The sequence below is a fragment of the Ictidomys tridecemlineatus genome, chromosome 11, assembly GCF_052094955.1.
Source record: "Ictidomys tridecemlineatus isolate mIctTri1 chromosome 11, mIctTri1.hap1, whole genome shotgun sequence".
Classification (NCBI taxonomy): domain Eukaryota; kingdom Metazoa; phylum Chordata; class Mammalia; order Rodentia; family Sciuridae; genus Ictidomys; species Ictidomys tridecemlineatus.
The window spans coordinates 75,129,339-75,149,031 of NC_135487.1; the positions used below are offsets into that span (position 1 = coordinate 75,129,339).

The window sequence follows — 19,693 nt, forward strand, 5'->3', positions numbered from 1 at the left end:
CCAGCCGGCACGTACCTCCAAGGCGGTGTGTCAAGAGGAGATCCACCCGCGGCAAATTGGAGGAAAGCAGAGCAAAGTTTCCCCGCCCAGCACTCGGCGGCTGAGAGCTCCGGCAGCTGCTGCGCCGCGGCGCAACTACGCCATCCCGACCCGCCGGGGACTTTCACCTCCTGCAGGGAGCTCCGAGAATCACGCAGGGAAAGTGGCCGGCACGAGAGCCACCGACTTCCCTCCCTCACTCTCTGAGAAGAGGAAAGTGCCGCTTGGCGTCCCCGAAACCCTCGATTACCCCCATCGGGCCGACCCAGCGCATTCGCTCTCGCTCACACACACACACGCGGGCGGGGTCGGGCAGGACGCCACAGCAATCAGCGCGCGGGGGGAAGGGCGCTTCTCCGCTGCGTCCCCACCGGGGGCTCTGGGCCGCCCAGAAACTCCTCCTCCCGCCTCCCGCCTCCTCTCTCCTCCCCTTAGCCTCCCCGGCTGGTGGATGAGCCCCAAGAGCAGCTTAAGCCTGCGTCTCCCTTCGGGCGGAGAAGCCAAGGAAGAGAAGGAGCTCCGGGTGCGGCCGGGCTCAGAGCGCCCAGGTTGGGACAGCGGGTAGGAAGAAGAGCGGGCAACGCGCTACGAACTACAGGACTCGCTCCCTCAAACTAGATCCTGCAGACTTTCCAGCTCTGGAGGAGCTGAGTTTTTATTTGGCTCATCTGTCTCGATATAAAAATTCTAAAACCGCAGATAAACTCATCACACCCTCTGCCCACGCCCCAGCACAGCACCCCCGCACACATAAATTCTGCCCTATTTGTTTTTTCCCCAACCTCTAATCCTGCTTGTAATCTCAAGGTACATTCTGACTGTGGACGCTAGCAGAGTCTTTTCTCTTCCTTGCTGACAGTTGAGGGTGCACTACCCTGCCCTTTCCCCAGCTAGCTAAATCAATTAATTACATATAATGGAAAGAGATCCGCATTTCTGGAGTCACCCTAAGGTCGGCAGCATGGTGAACAACAGGTGGGCGGTGCGACGTCCAGCATGTGAACTGCAAGCTGCAGGAGTTGAAAGGGTAATGAAAACACTGCTTTGATCCTCTGTTTACACCCCGTATTTGTATTAAAAGGTATACAATATAACAGGACACTCTTGTACAAATGACCATGAACTGAATGGCGTTTCAGAAACATGACTTCCAATCCTGGCTCTGCCATTGAGTTAAGTAGTTGAGGGGTAGAGCACTTACCTAAGCATGAGCAAGGCCCTGTGTTTGTTTGGTTGGTTTGGATTTGTTTGCTTTTGTTGTTGTTGTTGTTGTTGTTGTTGTTGTTGTTTGGGGTTTTTTTGTTGGTTGGTTGGTAATGAGTATTGAACTCAAGGGCACTCGACCACTGAGCCACAGCCACAGCTTTATTTTATATTTTATTTAGAGACAGGTTCTCACTGAGTTGCTTAGCACTTCGCTTTTGCTGAGTCTGGCTTTAAACTTGCAGTCCTCATCTGTCAACCTCCAGAGTCACTGGGATTACAGGCCTGTGCCACTGCTACTGGCTGAGTCCCTAATAACACAGAGAGAGAGAGAGAGAGAGAGAGAGAGAGAGAGAGAGAGAGAGAGAGAGAGAGAAGTCAAGTCCTAGATAATTTAGGAGTGTCTTTAAAGACTGATAAAGTGACTGCTCTTTGTGGAACCACATTCACACTCTCCATGATCAGCTTTTGAAGAAATAACTCTATACCAGGCAGGATACGAAATATTGTATACATATGGACTCAGCACTATAAACCCTATTATAAAGGGAAGTCATAACTTACCCAGAGTATATGCTATTAAGTGGGAGGACCAGGATTCAAACCCACTTTTGCCTACCTTGGAACTCAAGCCTTCAATAACCTGGTTATACTACCTGTCACCAAAGGTTTGCATATTGGCAAAATTAAATGGCTTTTTTAAAATTCAGGAGTAGTTTTAGTAGATGACATGGGAAAGCACAAGAAATTTATTAGTGTGTACAAAACTAATTTGCTTTTCAAAGGCTGAGGTTTGAACTTGGAACCTCTGGTATTCTAAGCATGAGCTCCACCACTGAACCACACCCCCAGCCCATCATTAAACTGATAATATTGTTAGTAGAAATCCTAGCTGAGCACAGTGGAGCATGTCTGTAATCCCAGCAACTTGGAAGCCTGAGGTAAAGAAGATCATAAGTTCCAGGCCAGCCTGGGCAACTCACTGAAGCCCTGTCTCAAAATAAAATTTTAAAAAGGGGCTGAGGATGTACCTCGGTGGTGGAGCACCCCTGGGGTTCAATCCCCAGGGTTTTTGTTTTTTACTGCAAAAAACAAAAACAAACAAAAAATATTAGCAGACAGAACAACCAATATTATTAGCAGACAGAAATCCAGGTATCTGAAGCATAGAGTTTAAAATAAACTTAAATTTTTGTTTATCTGGAAAAGCTCCTCAAAATTCCCCCTGTCTTCCGCCCCCCTCCCTTTTTTTAGACAGGGTATGGCTTTGTTGTTCCCACAATCCTCAAACTGGCAATCCTCCTGCCTCGGCCTTTGGAGTAGTTGGACCTACAGGCTCGTATCACCATTCATAACATTAGCTAATTACTAAAGGGGTGGATCCTTTTCTTTCATTGTTCTTAAAATGTGGGACTCTTTTTGAGTTATAATATTTGTTCATATACCAGCTTCCTTTTAGTCCAAGATGGTATCTTGATCATTTGTTCTGATCAATTCTAAAAGAATTATAAACAGAGGGCTAAAATAAAGATGTGTTTTATCTTACTTGCAGAAAATCTCTGTGATTTACGTAAGCTGTGTCTATCACAAGGAACCCCCCCTCCTCCCTGCCAGGTATGGACCTGCTCAATGACTCATAGAGGCATGTCCCCAGATTCTGTTGATTAGCAGACAACTAAACAAATTCCTACTAAACTGTCACTAATGTCATATATTGGATCTACCCTGATACATTTCAAAAAAAAAAAAAAAGTCTCAATTTTCTGAAAAGACCGTATCATTAGAAAATCATTTGGTTGAATTTCTTTTTAAGTAAGTCCTAATATAGTACTTAGCACAAGCTTCATAAATTACAAATTTTTACTCATTAAATCCTGAATCAATTCTACTATCCTCATTTTTACAGATTAAAAAATGAAGCATAGAGAAGTTAGGTAATTTGCCCAAAGTCACACGACAGCAAGCAGCAGAGCCAGGAAGCAGAGCCAGGTGGTGGCCTGGCTCCAGAATCTCTATTCTGAACTTCTACTTTGTGCACAGGTGAAAGGTAGCCACTTTCCACTCCTGCAGAAAGTCTATCAAGTCTTTAATTCTCAGTTGGTTTTCAAAAGATAAAAAAGCAAAAGTTTGTTTGGAGAAATATTACCCCACCACCAACACATAAAAGTAGATTCCTTTTGGCTAGTAAAGAACACTAACATAAAGTTTGTCTAATACAGCCAACATCTTGGAAGCAATTGCACAACTACTCTTAAGAATGTGTGACAGAACGAGAACCAAATGTTCCAAAATTGTTGTGACAGAATACTGGTCTACAAACTACAGCATGTGCTCTCATTTTCTGCTCAATCTATTAATACAGACAGATTTATTACTTTTTTTCTAAACTTCTAAAGATTCCAATTCATACTTGTAGGTGTTTTATATGTCATCATAATCTAAGGTTATAATTTAAAGCCACATTTTCTATATCTGTGCCTGAATGAGAATTTAGTTTTCACAGATAAAATTTGCAGCTGGCAAATTTCAAATTAATGAGAAAAAAATACTCGCAAATGAACCTGTATGCAGAGCAGAGTCCCAAACAGTCACCTGATTCAGACCTCAGAGAAATTGGAAATAAAAATCCAAAGTAAATTCCCTTAGTGTAATCTTGCTTTCCCACAAACTTGCCATTTCCTGTGACCCGGCAGGAGCCTCCAATAGAGGATTCTACCATACACCTTCAATTTCCTCCTCAGCAGGATTCTGATGGAGCAGGAAAGCTCACACTATTTCAAAGTGACAGCAAAACCCACCCAGAGATTCATGGTTTTAGCTCCTGGGTGATAGAGCAGAGCCTCCCTCCTCTCCCTGCAGGTGCTGGGATTCCAGAGAGAGGTTCAGCCCCTACACCCTTCTTCACAGCTGCCCTGAAGAGAACTAGCCCTTTTATTTTGTTTTCTGTATTTGGTTATTGTTTCTCCTGGTGGTGGTGGGGGGGTGGTGTTTGTTTGTTTGTTGTTGATTTGTTTATTAGGTTTGAGCCTGCAGAAGAGGAAAAAGAAAGTGTTATGGATTATGAAATGTTATTTTTACATTTAGTGAGACAAAAAAAAAAAAAAAAACAGGGCTACACCTCTTAGCCCCATAACTCAAGCATGCCAGAGCAGAGTTTTCTGAAATTGAACTGAAGTTTCACTGATCACCTGAGGGTCTCCCCCACCTCTCTGTCCTGGGGTTGCATCTAAGCTCAGGAAGGCTTGCATGGAGCAGAGATGAGTGAGGGCTATCTCACCCTCGGGAGCCATCCTCTTGTCAATGCTTGTTTCATAATGAACATGTGTCATTTTCACCAAAAATCATAAGATTATTATTCCTTTATATTTATTCTCTTTTCTTTTATAAAGGTACAATGAACATAAGCAAACATCTTAGGATCACTGGATGTTTAGCAGCTAATCCAGCTACTAATCATTTGATTAACAACTGAGCCTTGATTTTCAGTAAGGACTCCCTTAAGGGGAGACCATGAGCACCTCACAATCCTATTTACATTAGTCTCCATAAGAAATCCAAGCTTGGATTTGTTAACTGCTGTAACTCTCCCATCACAATTTCAAGCCTTCCTCTCTAATCACTAATCCCTATCTTTCCAACTCATCGCCTTTAGAATCTTAGTTCCAGTAACCAAATGACCCTACCAGAATTTCCAGTCTATTGGCCTTACATGTTTCACCATCTACAACCATGACTGAGTCAATTTAAACGTGTGACAGTAATCCTCAACAGGCCCTTAGTGCTGCTCTGCAGACCTACTGTTTGCCCTGTCAGCTCACTCTGCCACCCTTCAAGAGACTTGTTTTGCTTCTCTTCCTCTGTCCTCAAATCTTCAATACCTTCTTCCTCTCCTTGAATTCAGCATGACTTTGCTTCTTATTTTACTGAGAATATTGAAGCCCTCATAAGAAAACATCTTCCTCTTCCCACCACCACAATCTACCAGCTTATGTATCACTCTACTTTCTCTGTCATCCCAGATGAACAGTGAGCTGGATTCCATTCCTCCAACTATTCGAGGACTTTCATCCTGTAGTAATCTCCCATTCCAGCCTGCATCCTCTGATTTCTCTCTTCCCTGGATTATTTCCAACAACTTACAAGCATACTATAATATTTCTCATTTTAAAAAACTCTTGCTTGACCCACATCCTCATCAACCCCCCCACTTCTAAACTCCATTTATAGTAATACTTCTCAAAAGAGATGATGATCTCTTCCTCAACCAGATACAATCAGGTTACATTTCTCAAGGTCAGCTTACGGCCAGAGCAGTGGCTTTCTTCTTACTTCATTGCTCAATAGTTCATGACCCTGGAGATTGCTCCTCCTCTCTGAGATACCGTGTTGGCTCTGAGGAAGAGCACTGATGGTTCACCTCCAACTTCATTGGCTTTTCCCTCCAGATCACATGCCCTGGGCCTTCCTTCTCCTCCCAGGATGTAAATGTTGACTTTTCCTTGGACCTCTTCCCTTCTGAGACTCTTTTTAAAAGTGTTATCATCCAGACCCATCTCTTTAAATGTACTACACTGATGATTTTCAAAAGTTTGTCTCTAGCCTGGACCTTGCCCCTGAATTCTGAACTCGGGTATTTAGTTGCCTTCTCAACATTTCCATTTGATTTATTCAATGGGAAAATCCAAGGTAACAGTGCAAAATCTGAACTCCTGATTCCCATACATGCATCCCCTCTCTTACTCTCATAAATAGTCCTGTTGTAATCCCAGCAACTCAGGAGACTGAGGCAGGAAGATTTCAAGTTCAAGGCCAGACTGGCCAATTTATCCCCATCCTGTCTCAAAATAAAAATTAAGCCAGGCACCGTGGCACACGCCTGTAATACCAACATATTGGGAGGCTGAGGCAAGAGGATTGCAAGTTCAAAGCCAGCCTCAGCAACAGCAATGCCCTAAGCAACTCAGTGAGACTCTGTCTCTAAATAAAATACAAAACAGGACTGGGGATGTGGTATGGTGGTTGAGTACCCCTGAGTTCAATCCTCAGTACCCAAAAATTAAAAATTAAAAATAAAACAGGATTGAGAATGTAGTTAAGTGGAAGAGTGCCTTTGGATTCAGTACTTACAAAATAGATAAATAAATAGCCCTACTCCTCACTATGGTTCAGGTCAAAGCCACATGGGTTATCATTGATTCATCTCTGTCTAACACCCCATAGAAAATCTACCAGTCCATCCTGTGTGCTCTATCTTAAAACGATAATTTTTTTTTTGCCATTTCCATAACTGCCACCCAGTCAAAATACTATCATCTCTTACCTAAACATTTCTGATAGTTCTATTCTCTGTTTCCAGTCCTGATCCTTACCAACATACATACACACACACACACACACACACACACACACACACATACACACGTCACATTTTCTATGCACAGGTCACATTAGCAAAGAAAACCTGGTCCCTTCTTAGAACATGTTTCACATTAGACCATAAACACCACAAGGGCAGAGACTACGAAATCAGTACTGTATTCCTGGTTTATAGCTTAACTTCTAGTTAAGAGGATTAAAACTCTGAATTGGCCCCTGAGCTGATCATAAGATGACCTTAACAAATGTGGTCCAGTTGGATCTGGTCAAGGAGGAAATGGTGTGTAAATGTCAGGACCTAACAAGTATCCCATAAATATCAAATGCGTGGATGGCTTTATTCCAAAGATAGATAGCCACAGTTAAGAGACCAGGAAATTAGTAAACTTTTGCAATAACCATTGAGAGAGATGAAGTTCCAGAGGCTCAACAAAGACTGGCCCAATGGCTTCAACAGTTAAACAGGCCAGGACTTGGGAGGCAGCAGAACACATCTGACCTGAAGGAACTGGGACCAATTGGTCCAGACAGGAAGCAAGTGTGCAGTATAAATAGCATGAATGAAGGTTGGCCTGGAAATCAAAAGTTCTAATTTGAGGAAGGGGCTTCCTGACCACAGTAAATGAAACCTGTTAACACAGAGTAGACAAACCAAGCCCCTATCCTGGAGCAAATAAGCCTCCTAATTAAAGTTAGCTGAGGAGAGAAAGAGCCACGCACCCCTCCAAGTGGGAATATTGTGTAGTGTCTTTCCATTCACTGTTACTTTGGTCTTACAATACTGTACTGAATGGGTAGAGGCAAAATTCATATCCATACTACTATTATTGTTGCTGAAAAATATCTTATATATTCACATCTTAAAGTATTAACATTAATCTAAAATATTCAAATATTAACATCTTAAAATAGTGACAGCACTGGGCTGGGTAGTAGATCAGTGGTAGATCACTTGCCTAGCATGTGTGAGGCCCTAGGTTTGATCCTCAGCATCACATAAAACTAAATAAACAAAATAAGGGCATTGTGTTCATCGACAACTAAAAATATATTTTTTAAAAATATTAACAGCACTGATACTAGAGAAGAAGAAGAAAATAGATTGTAAAGGGTCCTTAGCTACTCCTCAAATGAAAGAAAGGAAGGAAGTACTCATTAACTCAACACAGTCCCCTCCCTTCCACTTACCTCTTGCCTTTGAGAGAGGACAGAATAACTTCTCTGCCTTGGGTCACCTACCTCGCACAGTCCTGTTAGCACCACCCTATGTTTTCTCTATTGTTTTATTTAAAAAATCAGCAAACTAAACTTCAGGCTCTTTGTTTAAAGAAAAACAAACAAACAACAACAAAAAAAAAGCTCTTCAAGGTTTTATGCCTTTGTGTAGTGGTATTAGGGATAGAACCCAAAACCTTACACATGCTAGACAAGCACTCTGCCACTGAGCTACATGCCCAGCCCCTATAAGCATTCTCTATAATTTTTTATTCTTTCCTCTTTCTTCTCTTTTCTCTTCACCAGATTTTCTTTTGTGCCTTAGTTCAGGCTGCTATAACAGATATACCATAGCCTGGGTGGCTAAAACAGCAAACATTTATTTCTCACAGTTCTGAAGCCTGAGAAGTTCAAGAAGAAGATGCCAGATTTGTTGGAGCCCTGCTTCCTGGTTTATAGAGGGCTATTTTCTCACGTGGTGAGAGGGCTAACAGAACTCTCTGGGTTCACTTTTTATAGAGGGACTGATTTCATTCACGAGGGCTCTAACTTCATGACCTAAAAGACATCCCAAAGCCCAACTCCTAAAACCATATTATGGTTTATATATGAGGTATCCCCCAAAAGCTCATGTGTGAGACAATGCAAGCATTTTCAGAGGTGAAATGATTAGATTATGGGGTGTGGCCTAATCAATGGGTTAATCTACTGATATAGATTAACTGGACCGTAAGAGTAGGCAGGCAGGGTATGGCTGGAGGAAGTAAGTCACTGTGGTGTACTATTATGTCCCTAGTGAGCAGAGCTCTTTCTCTGATTCTTGGGTGTTATCTCCTGAGTTGCTTTCCTTTATTATGCTATTCCACCATGATGTTCTGCCTCACCTTGGGCCCAGAACTATAGAGTCAGTCAGCTTTGCACCAAACCTCTGAAACTGTGAGCCAAAATAAACTTTTCCTCCTATACATTGTTCTTGTCAGATCTTTTGGTCACAAGAACAAAGAAGCTAACTAAAATATACCATCATATCAGAGCTTAGGATTTCAACATATAAATTTGGGGGTTGAGGGAACACAAACATTTAGTCCATGATATCCTGCTTTTCTTTAAATGGAGTTTGGTTAATTTTAAATGCATAAACAGAGCACATATATTTGTAGAGTTTTTGTACATTTGTAAAAATTAACATGTATATTTATTACCATTGAAATATATATCTAGAATCATTGAGATGGTAAATTTTATACTATTTGTATTTTAACATAATAAAAAATTGAAAGAAAAAATAAAGAGAAGTCCTACTTTTACTCATTTTTACTCAGTGATACACGTGACAAAATAATGGTACAACAATCAGGATATTGATGTTGATACAACCCATCAAACTAATCTGTATTATCTTTTTTCCCCCCTGATAGTCTAGAAGGGCCCAAGACATGAGTTCATTGTAGTCATGCTCACTCACTTGGGTGAAGCTTCTAGAACACGTGGTCCAGCAACATTCATCTAATATTCTTTGTTTCCCGTGTGTGTGTGTGTGTGTGTCTATTTATCTATATACAACATTATTGCATTTGTATATTAATGTGTCCACCACCATATACATTAATTGTTCAAGATATTGAACAATGCCATCAGACCAACAATCCGTCGTGTTCCCTATTTTATAACTACACTTGCCGCCCTTCTGTGCTTGCTCTTGTTCCTAATCCTAGGAAACCCTAATTTGCTTACTATTTCTACAATTCTTTCTTACAATTTTCCACTTGAAACTGTTATATAAAGAAGACCATACACTATGCTCCCTCTTGGCACTGGCTTTTTTCTTTCAGCATCATTCCTTGGATATTTTCCCAAGATAGTGTGTTTATCAATAAATTGTTACTCCTTTATATTGCTGAGTAGTGTTCTGTGTTACAGATCATCTGTGGTTGGCTTGGCAACTCATCTGTTGAGGGACTTCCATGTCAATTCCAGTTCATCTTTTGGTTATTTTGAATAACACCACTATGGAAAATATATATATATATATTAATAAATTTTATAGGGATTTTTCTTCATACGAATTAGTTCCCAATCTTCTGTTTTCCTGAATATTTTCAAAACTTCTCTGGATATTCTGTCAACTTTTCTCTAGGCCTGATAGAGAAGTGTAGTTGTAAGAAAACATCACTGAGAGTGCCGAGTTAACTTTGCACTTGACCTGGGATGGGCTTAGATTTCATTTTGTTCAATAGGAATTGCTTTCAACTTTGTTCCCCCAAGGAACTAGGTGAATGTAATTTTAATTTTTTTTCTTTTTTAAACAAAAAGTTTCCCAAACAGGTTCCGTAGATATTTGACTTTTGTTAAATAACTTCAAGTTCTACTGAGCTGGAATCTTGAATGTTACTTGAGTTCACTTATATGCTTTCTAAGTTGCTTTTCATACATACACATATACACACACACATTTGTGTGTGTAACATGCTAGGGATTGAACCCAGGAACTCAGCCATGATAAGAAAGCACTTGCTACAACTAAGCCAACCCCACAGCCTTTTTAAAAAAAATAAAATGAGGTTGAGGATGCAGATCTATCTATCTCCATAAGAGACAGATAAATATATAGATGGAAATTTATCTATCTAAGAGACATATCTAGATGGATTTATTTGTTTTGTTTGTTTATTTCTATATTTCCACTTATGATCTTATGAGCCTTTCCTCAGAGGAGAATATACTGATCTTCATAATAGACCTCGGCAGTTCCACTGCACTTATGGGTACTATAGCCTGACCAGGCATTGTACAACACTTGATTAGTATGTGCAGAAGATCAGCATCAGCATATTTGGGGAAAGTCACTTGACTGGAAAAATACATATATTGGTTGGGAAGGCTGAAGTTCTCAAAAACATAGTTTGTTAAAAGGTTTTGTTGCTGTTATAAAAGCTCATGTAAGAACACATGAGGTGTCATGTCTCAAGGACTTTGCTGTGGCACAGTTGTGGTGACAATACATTTCCTAGACAGCGTGTTAGTTTATTAAGCTCAATTCAACCTCATAATTATACAATTGCGATGAGATTAACTGAGTGGATGATCCAGATGTCCCAGGGGTCAACTGAGGGGCACTCTGTCCAATCATACTTTTACTCTTCCATTATTTTTAGGCTAGTCTGGTGAAAATGTGCCAAGCAGCCATACAGAGCATTACACATGTTTTGTTCCAAGACTTGTGTATAGCTGTTGTATAGACCGAAACACGCACAATTTACCAACCATAGGCACAAAGTAGAAGCTTGATCTTAAAGGAGAAAGGGTCTTGTTTATTTAAAAGGAGAAAATATCTTGTATTTCTCAAACTTCAGAAAAATTCTCAGAGTATTATAATTATGTATGTGTCACCATCCAGAATTGATCATTGTTAAAGACAAACTTTTCTATGAGAAATAAAACATCACAGATAAAAAGTATCCACCCAGGCATGGTAGCACACATCTGTAATCCCAGAGATTCTAAAGGCTGAGACAGGAGGATTGCAAGTTTGAGGCCAACCTTGGTAATTTAGTGAAAGCAAAACTTAAAAGAAATGTAAGGGGAGGAGTAGGGAGATGTTGGTCAAAGGATGCAGGTTTCAGTTAGGAGGAATAGTATTTGAGGTCTACTGCATGATGATTACATTAGTGATTATTATTATATATTTAAGAATTGTTTTATGATAAGAACTGTTCTCATCACACACAAAAAAATAAGTATGTGAGGTGATTGGTTTGTTTTAATTATTCTATAATATGTACATATAACAAAATATCAATTGTATCTCATAAAATATGCAATTAATATTTGCCAATTAAATTTTTAAAAAATTATAAATCAGTTTCTGAAAAGACAATGGGACTAAGATTTTTGACATACAAGTATTTAATATTTAAGCTGATGCTTTAAAATATTTTTTTCCATTTGGGGCATTTAGGGGAATAAGCTATTTTAATTTTTCTTAATGTAAGCAAAATATGCTTCTAAGATAGCAAAACAAATATCTCAGTATTCACCCAATGTTTGGTAAATAGTCAGTGTTCAATAAATACTTGTTGGATGAATAAGTAAAAGGAGTCATTTCAAATAATTTCAGAGCTAGCTCTATTAATGAGAAAATCATGCACTAAAAAAAATGAGTTTAAAAATATACAATCAATACTTTCTACAAATCAGACTATCTCTTTAAGGACTTAGATTAATGGTTCCACTTTCCAGTTTCAAAATCAAATATTTGTGATGCTAATGTCTTACTTAACCCAGGCAGCTTTTCCCAGGGACTTACCACCCAAGACCTAGAGACAAGGTTTCTCTGCCATCCTTCTGATGGTGTAGCAGATGTTACTTGAGCAAAGAAAAGATTCTGCTGGGCAAGGTAGTGCATGCCAGTAATCCCGGCATGAGAGGCTAAAGCAGGAGGATCGAAAGTTCAAGGACAATCTCAGCCATTTAGTGAAGGAGGCTCTAAGCAACTTAGTGAGACCTTGATTCAAAATAAAAAAATAAAAAGGGCTGGAGATGTGGCTCAGTGGTAAAGTGCCTCTGGGTTCAATCCCTAGTACTGAAAAAAAAAAAAAACCTGAAACATACTCCTAAAGATCCCTTTATTCATATTAAGTTTAGTTATTTAAATTGTTAGCTTTTAGATGGGCCAATTCCAAACTAGCAAATTACCACCATTTGCTAGTATGTAACATTACCACCATTTGCTACTGTAACATTTAACGTTTCTACTAATGAGGATTCAAAGTATGCAAACTGTAATTTTCCTGATGTAATTGCTATCTCTCCTCGACAATCCTGCCTACTGAGATTGAACTCAGGGGCACTTTACCACTGAACTACACTCAAACCCCCCCACCTTTTTTTTAAATTTGCGATTGGGTCTTGCTAAGTTGCCAAAGCTGGCATTGAACTTCCGATCCTCCTGCCTCAGCCTCCTGAGTGGCTAGTATTATAGGTGCTATTAGCTGGAGGGTGGGGGGGGGGTTGCTAAAATGAAACTGAATAGTATCACATGTAAGAACTCCATGCCTTGATCATTTCCACCTTGCAGTAAATGTCCTTAACTTCCTTCTGCCAGGATGAGAAGCAGCATGGACTCCCTTGAAAGATCTATTCAGAGGTCCACCATTAATGCTCTGTTTGGAAGAGTTGGGGAGACAACCAGCACTGAGTCATCCTACAGCTTTTCACTCTTTCAAAATGACAAAAAATAAAACTGCTACTACCCCACTCTCCATATACTCCCCAGTGGTGACCATGGTGAAAAAACACACTCAGAAGAAATGAAAGAAATTTACCGTCTTCAGGAAAGTACCTGACAAAGTGATCACTCCTCTTATGATGCAAGCCAACATTCTCAAACTGATGTGCCAAGGACTGGAACCTTGGTCAAATGGGATTGAGAAAAACATATGAATATTTTAATACAAATATGAATTAACACATAAACATCAATACCAACATATTACATATTAACCATTAGGTTCCATCTTCAGCACCACACAAAAACAAATAAACATAATAAAGATATTGTGTCCATCTACAATTAAAATTATTTTTTTAAAAAAAATTAAAAAAAATCCTAGTTTAATTCTTTTTTTGGGTCTCACTATGTTGCCCGGACTGGTCTCTAACTTGTAAGATCAAATGATCCTCCCAAGTAACTGGGGCTAGAGGTGTGCACCATGCTAAGCTCCTACTTAACTCTTTTTTTTTATTGCTTTTATTTTTTAAATACATAAATATTTACTTTATAAAACATGTCATTATAGTGTATTTTTATTTTATTTTATTTATTTTTTATTGTTGGTTGTTCAAAACATTACATAGTTCTTGATATATCATATTTCACACTTTGATTCAAGTGGGTTATGAACTCCCATTTTTACCCCATATACAGATTGCAGAATCACATCAGTTATACTTCCATTGATTTACATATTGCCATACTAGTGTCTGTTGTATTCTGCTGGCTTTCCTATCCTCTACTATCCCCCCTCCCCTCCCCTCCCCTCCCCTCTTCTCTCTCTACCCCCTCTACTGTAATTCATTTCTCCCCCTTGTATTATTTTTCCCTTTCCCCTCACTTCCTCTTGTATTTAACTTTGTATAACCCTGAGGGTCTCCTTTCATTTCCATGCAATTTCCCTTTTCTCTCCCTTTCCCTCCCACCTCTCATCCCTGTTTAATGTTAATCTTCTTCTCATGCTCTTCATCCCTACTCTGTTCTTAGTTACTCTCCTTATATCAAAGAAGACATTTGGCATTTGTTTTTTAGGGATTGGCTGGCTTCACTTAGCATAATCTGCTCTAATGCCATCCATTTCCCTCCAAATTCTATGATTTTGTCATTTTTTAATGCAGAGTAATACTCCATTGTGTATAAATGCCACATTTTTTTTATCCATTCGTCTATTGAAGGGCATCTAGGTTGGTTCCACAGTCTTGCTATTGTGAATTGTGCTGCTATGAACATCGATGTAGCAGTGTCCCTGTAGCATGCTCTTTTTAGGTCTTTAGGGAATAGACCGAGAAGGGGAATAGCTGGGTCAAATGGTGGTTCCATTCCCAGCTTTCCGAGAAATCTCCATACTACTTTCCAAATTGGCTGTACCAATTTGCAGTCCCACCAACAATCCTCGCCAGCACTTGTTGTAACTCTTTTTAATATTTTCCATACTTTCTGACCCTGGAACACTTTTAAAAATGTAATACCAATAGAACTAGTTCCTATAGAACATGGCTTGAGAAATTCCAATGGAAGACAACAAACATGATTTATTATTTGATCTGAACAACCTATTTCATTAGAACATTTCATTAACAAATATTTTCTCTACTGGCGACCAACACATACTAGAATGGAATTCCAGAATTCTGCCTCTGGCTCACTAGTTTAGGAAAACAATTCTCGAGTAAAATTCAGGTCCTGTGCTATGCTCCCTCAATGTGTCCCTTCACTCCCAGAAAGAATCCTAGATTTACCCTTAAAAACTGATAAGATAGTGGTGCAAGTAGCTGAGACAGGAGGATTGAAAGTTCAAAGCTCAGCCTTAGAAAGGCCTTGAGCAACTTTGTGATACCCTGTCTCAAAAAAAAAAAAAAAAAAAAAAAAAAAAAAAAAAACCAGCCAGGATGTGGCTCAATGGTTAAGCAAGGCTGGATTCGATCTTGAAATCCCAGTCCTACCCCAGTAGTGTTGAATATGTTCATATTGTTATACAATAGATCTCCAGAATTTTTTCATCTTGCAAGACTATAACTCTATACCTATTGTACAACTTCACATTTACCCGCTCCATCTAATCCCTGGCAATGGCCATTTTATTTTCTGTTTTTGTAAATTTGACTTCTTTAAATATCTTGTATAAATTGAATAATAAGTATTTGTTTTTTGTGACTGGTTTATTTCATTTAGCATAATGTCCTCAGGTCCCTTCATACTGTACTATGTTACAAGATTTTCTTCTTTTTATAGAATGAATAATATTCTATCTTATGTGTATACCATATTTTGTTTATTCTTTCATCCACTGATGGGTATTTGGGTTTGTTCCACCTCTTGGCTGTTGTAAATAGTGCTGCAGTGAACATTGTGCAAATATCCCTTCAGGATCCTGCTTTTGTCTGGGTTTGGTGGTACATAACTATAATGGCAGCTACTTGGGAAACAGAGAAAGAAAGGATCAAGAGTTCAAAGCCAGGGCTGGGGTTGTAGCTCAGTGGTAGAATGCTTGTCTGGCACTGAGTTCCATCCTCAGCACCACAGAAAATAAATAAAAATAAAACAGAGGTATTGTGTACATCTACATTTAAAAAAAAAATTCAAAACCATCCCTGGGCCAGATGGCAAGGCACCACTTAAAAAAAAAATTAAAAAATAAAAACAAAATTAAATTACACTGGACTTGGTGCACATGCCTATAATCCCAGCAACTTGGGAGGCTGAGGCAGGAGTGCAGGAAAATCACAAGTTTGAGGCCTACCAAGATCCTGTCTCAAAAAATAAGAAGGGCTGGGTGTGTGGGTCAGTGATTTAGCTTCCCTGGGTTCAATCCCTGGTATCCAAAAAAAAAAAAAAAAGTTAAAAAAGATCCTGTTTCAATTCTTTTGGATATATGCCTAGAAGTGGGGTTGCTGGGTCAAATTGTAATCCTATTTTTAATTTTTGAGGAACCTATAGTTTTCATAGTAACTAGAACATGAATATTCCTGTCGACAGTGCCCAAGAGCTCCAATTCCTCCACATCCTTGCCAATATTTGTATTTCCTGTGTGTTTTGATAGTTATACATAGTTATTATTAGGTGTATTTTTATTGGTTCTTACTTTCCCAAAAATATATAACCACTCTTCATTAACCCAAATATTTGATCACCTAGAACACATACTAGGTAGCCTCCAAAGAAAAGTCATAGCTTCCCCAGTAGAGAAGGAAAGCACAGTAAGAACCAGTATCTACAAATGTGCAATTAAGAGAAACTATAACCAAAAGTCAGAGTGAAAGCTTGTTTGGAGGTTCTAGCAGGGGAGTGCGGCTGCTCGAATACCCTTGACTGAAGAAAGATTCCCCTCCTCTACCAGAGGAGGTTGCCCTCTTTGACTGCACAGCTGCTGGATGGATGCACATGGGACAGTGAGGGAGGAAGCGGACGCCCCCTAGCCAACCAGGTCAGCTATAAATTGGCCCTTGCAGTCATTGGGGTGACAAGTTTCACAGCCAGATCACCCTCACATCTAACCAATATCTGCAACTATGTAATTAAGGGAAAGTACAACCCAAAATCAGATTGAAACAAGGGAATCTTTGTAATTGCTTAACCACTCATGGGATGAAGATTACAAGGATTTAATGTCCGTTTTTACTCAGCTATTTGTTTAAATAATAGCATTGTACATTTGCATAGTATTTATTATAAATTATATTGTATTTGTATATTATAAGTACTATGTTATAATGTTTAAAGATATATGCTCAACTGTTCTCAAAATTTTATAGAAATAAATATCTTGGAATGAATAGTATATGTTACTGATAAGGAATTTCTAGGGGATTTTCCTATCAATATTGGCAAAATCTATAAATCTATAATAATTTTAGTATTTTCAAACTTCCAAAGTACTAATGTGTGCCTGGTTTTATTTAATCGTCCCTACCTCCTTGTGAGTCAACATTATTTCTAAAAAATCAAGGTACAAACAACCTTCCTGAGGACATATATTTAATAAGTAGTTAGCTAAAATCAAAGCTAGATGGTTTCAGTCCAGATCCCTACCTCTTTTCACTCCTCCACTAGAGAACATATTTCTGTTTAAATAAGTGTTTTCAAAATATTTTTTTCATGGTCTCTAAACACACAGAACACATTTTTTTTTTCCAATAAGGGCTCAATTAATTACATTCTGGACTTGGTCCTGTGTGAGAAGTTCAAACAAACAACAGTGCCAATACCACACCTGGGTGTGAAGAATCAACATGAAAACAAGGCATTGTCACCTCCCAGATGTTGGGGGTCAGGAGAACAGGCCCACACAAGAGATCCTGCTTTTGAGAAGAGAAGGTTGTGTGGATGGGGCCAGGGCCAGCTCTTCCCCACTTCTTCCTGTTGGCATGCAGAGCATCCCATCATGGTACTGATGTCCTCTAAGGCTTCCAGGAGTTGTGCATTTTTAAAAACAGCAGCAATCTGCTAACAGTCTACTACCACCTCACTTTTTGTTGTTGTTGTTGTTGTTGTTGTTGTTTGTTTGTTTTTTTAATGCCAGCCTGGGCTCTTCCTCTCATAAGAGAAGAATTTAAAATTCAGATAATGAATTATTGGTGGAAAATTCTGACTTATTAAGAAATAACATCTCCATGTGAATTAGAAATTCTTATGCCTGGTTCCCGCCAGATGCAGTGGTGCATACCTGTAATCCCAGCTGCTTAGGAGGCTAAGGCTGAAGGATCACAAGTTCAAAGCCAGCCTCATCAACTTGATAAAGCCCTAAGTAACTTAGCAAGACCCTGTCTCTAAATAAATAAACAAACAAACAAATAAATAAATAAATAAATAAATAAATAAAGGGCTAGGTATCTAGCTCAGTGGTTAAGTGCCCCTGTGTTCAATCCCTGGTGCCAAAAAGAAAAAAAGAAATTCTTATACTGATTCTCAAAGTAAGTATAAGCAATATATAGAGACTTTTCAATATAAGATCAAAACTGATAAATGAATGAATTATTATAAACTGAAAATTATATAGCTGGCAAATTTAAAGAATCTATCTAATTAAAACTATAGTAGCCAGGTATGTGGCACACACCTGTAATCCCTGCTGCTCAGGAGGCTGAGGCAGGAAGATCGCAAGTTCAAAGCCAGCTTCAGCAACTTAGCAAGACCCTAACACAACTTAGCAAGACCCTGTCTCCAAATAAAATATAAAAAGGGATGTAGTTCAGTGGTTAAATGCCTCTGGGTTCAATACTCAGTACCAAAAAATAAAATAAAACAAACCTATAGTAAAGCCCTGCTATTTCAGGAACATATTTTGCAAGTTCCTAGAGTGCAAGTGGTTGAAAGCATGAGCTTTGACGTTAGAAAGACCTTGCTTACATTTTGGTTCCACTACTTATCTGCTGTGTATCTTTCCAATTTCCCAGGCCTGAGCATATTACAGAGCCTCTCTAAGATTCCTCACCTGTAAAAGGGGACCAATAGCACCTCCCTTTTGGGAATCTCCATTAGAATTAAATGTGTTTGTATACCTTTGGTGCAAAGAATGTGTCAATAGGTTGTAGCTGTTAATAGTGCAGAGCCTTGAGATCATTTCTCTAGGCATCAATTCCTATGAAATAATCCTATTAATACGGGAAATGTAGGTGATTCAGTTACTCTATACTTACATTCTGGCATAATGCTTTAGTCAGCTTTTTGCTGCTGTGACTAAGACCTGACAAGAACGATTTTAGAGGAGGAAAAGTTATTCAGGGGCTCACAGTTTCAGAGGTCTCAGTCCATAGACAACTGGCTCTGTTCCTTGGGGCTTCAGGTGAGGCGGAACACCATGGCAGAAGAGTGGTGGAGGGATGCAGCTCATGTGATTATCAGAAAGGAGAGAGACTCCACTAGCCAGATACAAAATATAAACCCAAAAGGCATGCCCCCAGGGACCCACCTCCTTCCTCCAGCCACACCCTACCCGCCTTCAATCACCACTCAGTTAATCCCATCAGGGGATTAATTCACTGGGTGGGTTAAGAGTCTCATAACCCAATCATTTCTTCTCTAAACCTTCTTGCATTGTCTCACACATGACACCTTATATCCAAACCGTAATAACCCGGAATTACATCTTTGAATAATATTGGACATCAACTGATTTTTTTGACACCTTGTCTAAGATACAGGAAAATGTTAGTTATTTAAGCTTTCTAAATTTAGAATTCCAAACCAATAAAAATGGACTTACTTTCTTTCTTTTCTTCTGGGACAGGGGATTGAACCCAGGGACTCTTAAGCACTGAACCACATGCCCAGCCTTTTTTTTTTTTTTTTTTTTTTTGAAACAGGATCTCACTAAGTTGCATAGGGCCTTGCTAAATTTCTGAGGCTAGCTTTGAATTTGTGATCCTCTTGCCTCAGTGTCCCTAGACACTACATGAGCCATCATGCCCAGCCCAATAAAAACTTTCTACTTATCCAAAGGAGATTCCAATTTTTTTCTATATCTCAGAACTGTTGACCAGTTACTTTTGCTTACACCAAACTGAACATTCTTACTTTTAGATGAAAAGCAATATCAAAGCTTTTTTGGTTGTAAGTGATAAAAATCCAACTTAAATTGGCTTAAGCAGA

At 39.2% G+C, this 19,693-nt stretch overlaps 1 protein-coding gene across 2 annotated transcripts in view; it reads right to left on the reverse strand.

Annotated features, from left to right (window-relative positions):
• Positions 1-331, reverse strand: part of Tgfbr3 (transforming growth factor beta receptor 3) — a 186,971-nt gene extending 186,640 nt beyond the window's left edge. For both annotated transcript variants that reach the window (XM_013359733.4, XM_013359732.4), the window contains exon 1: positions 16-331. The gene's annotated coding sequence lies outside the window, so the exon portion shown is untranslated. The remainder of the gene's footprint in view (positions 1-15) is intronic.
• Positions 332-19,693: the final 19,362 nt, after the last annotated feature.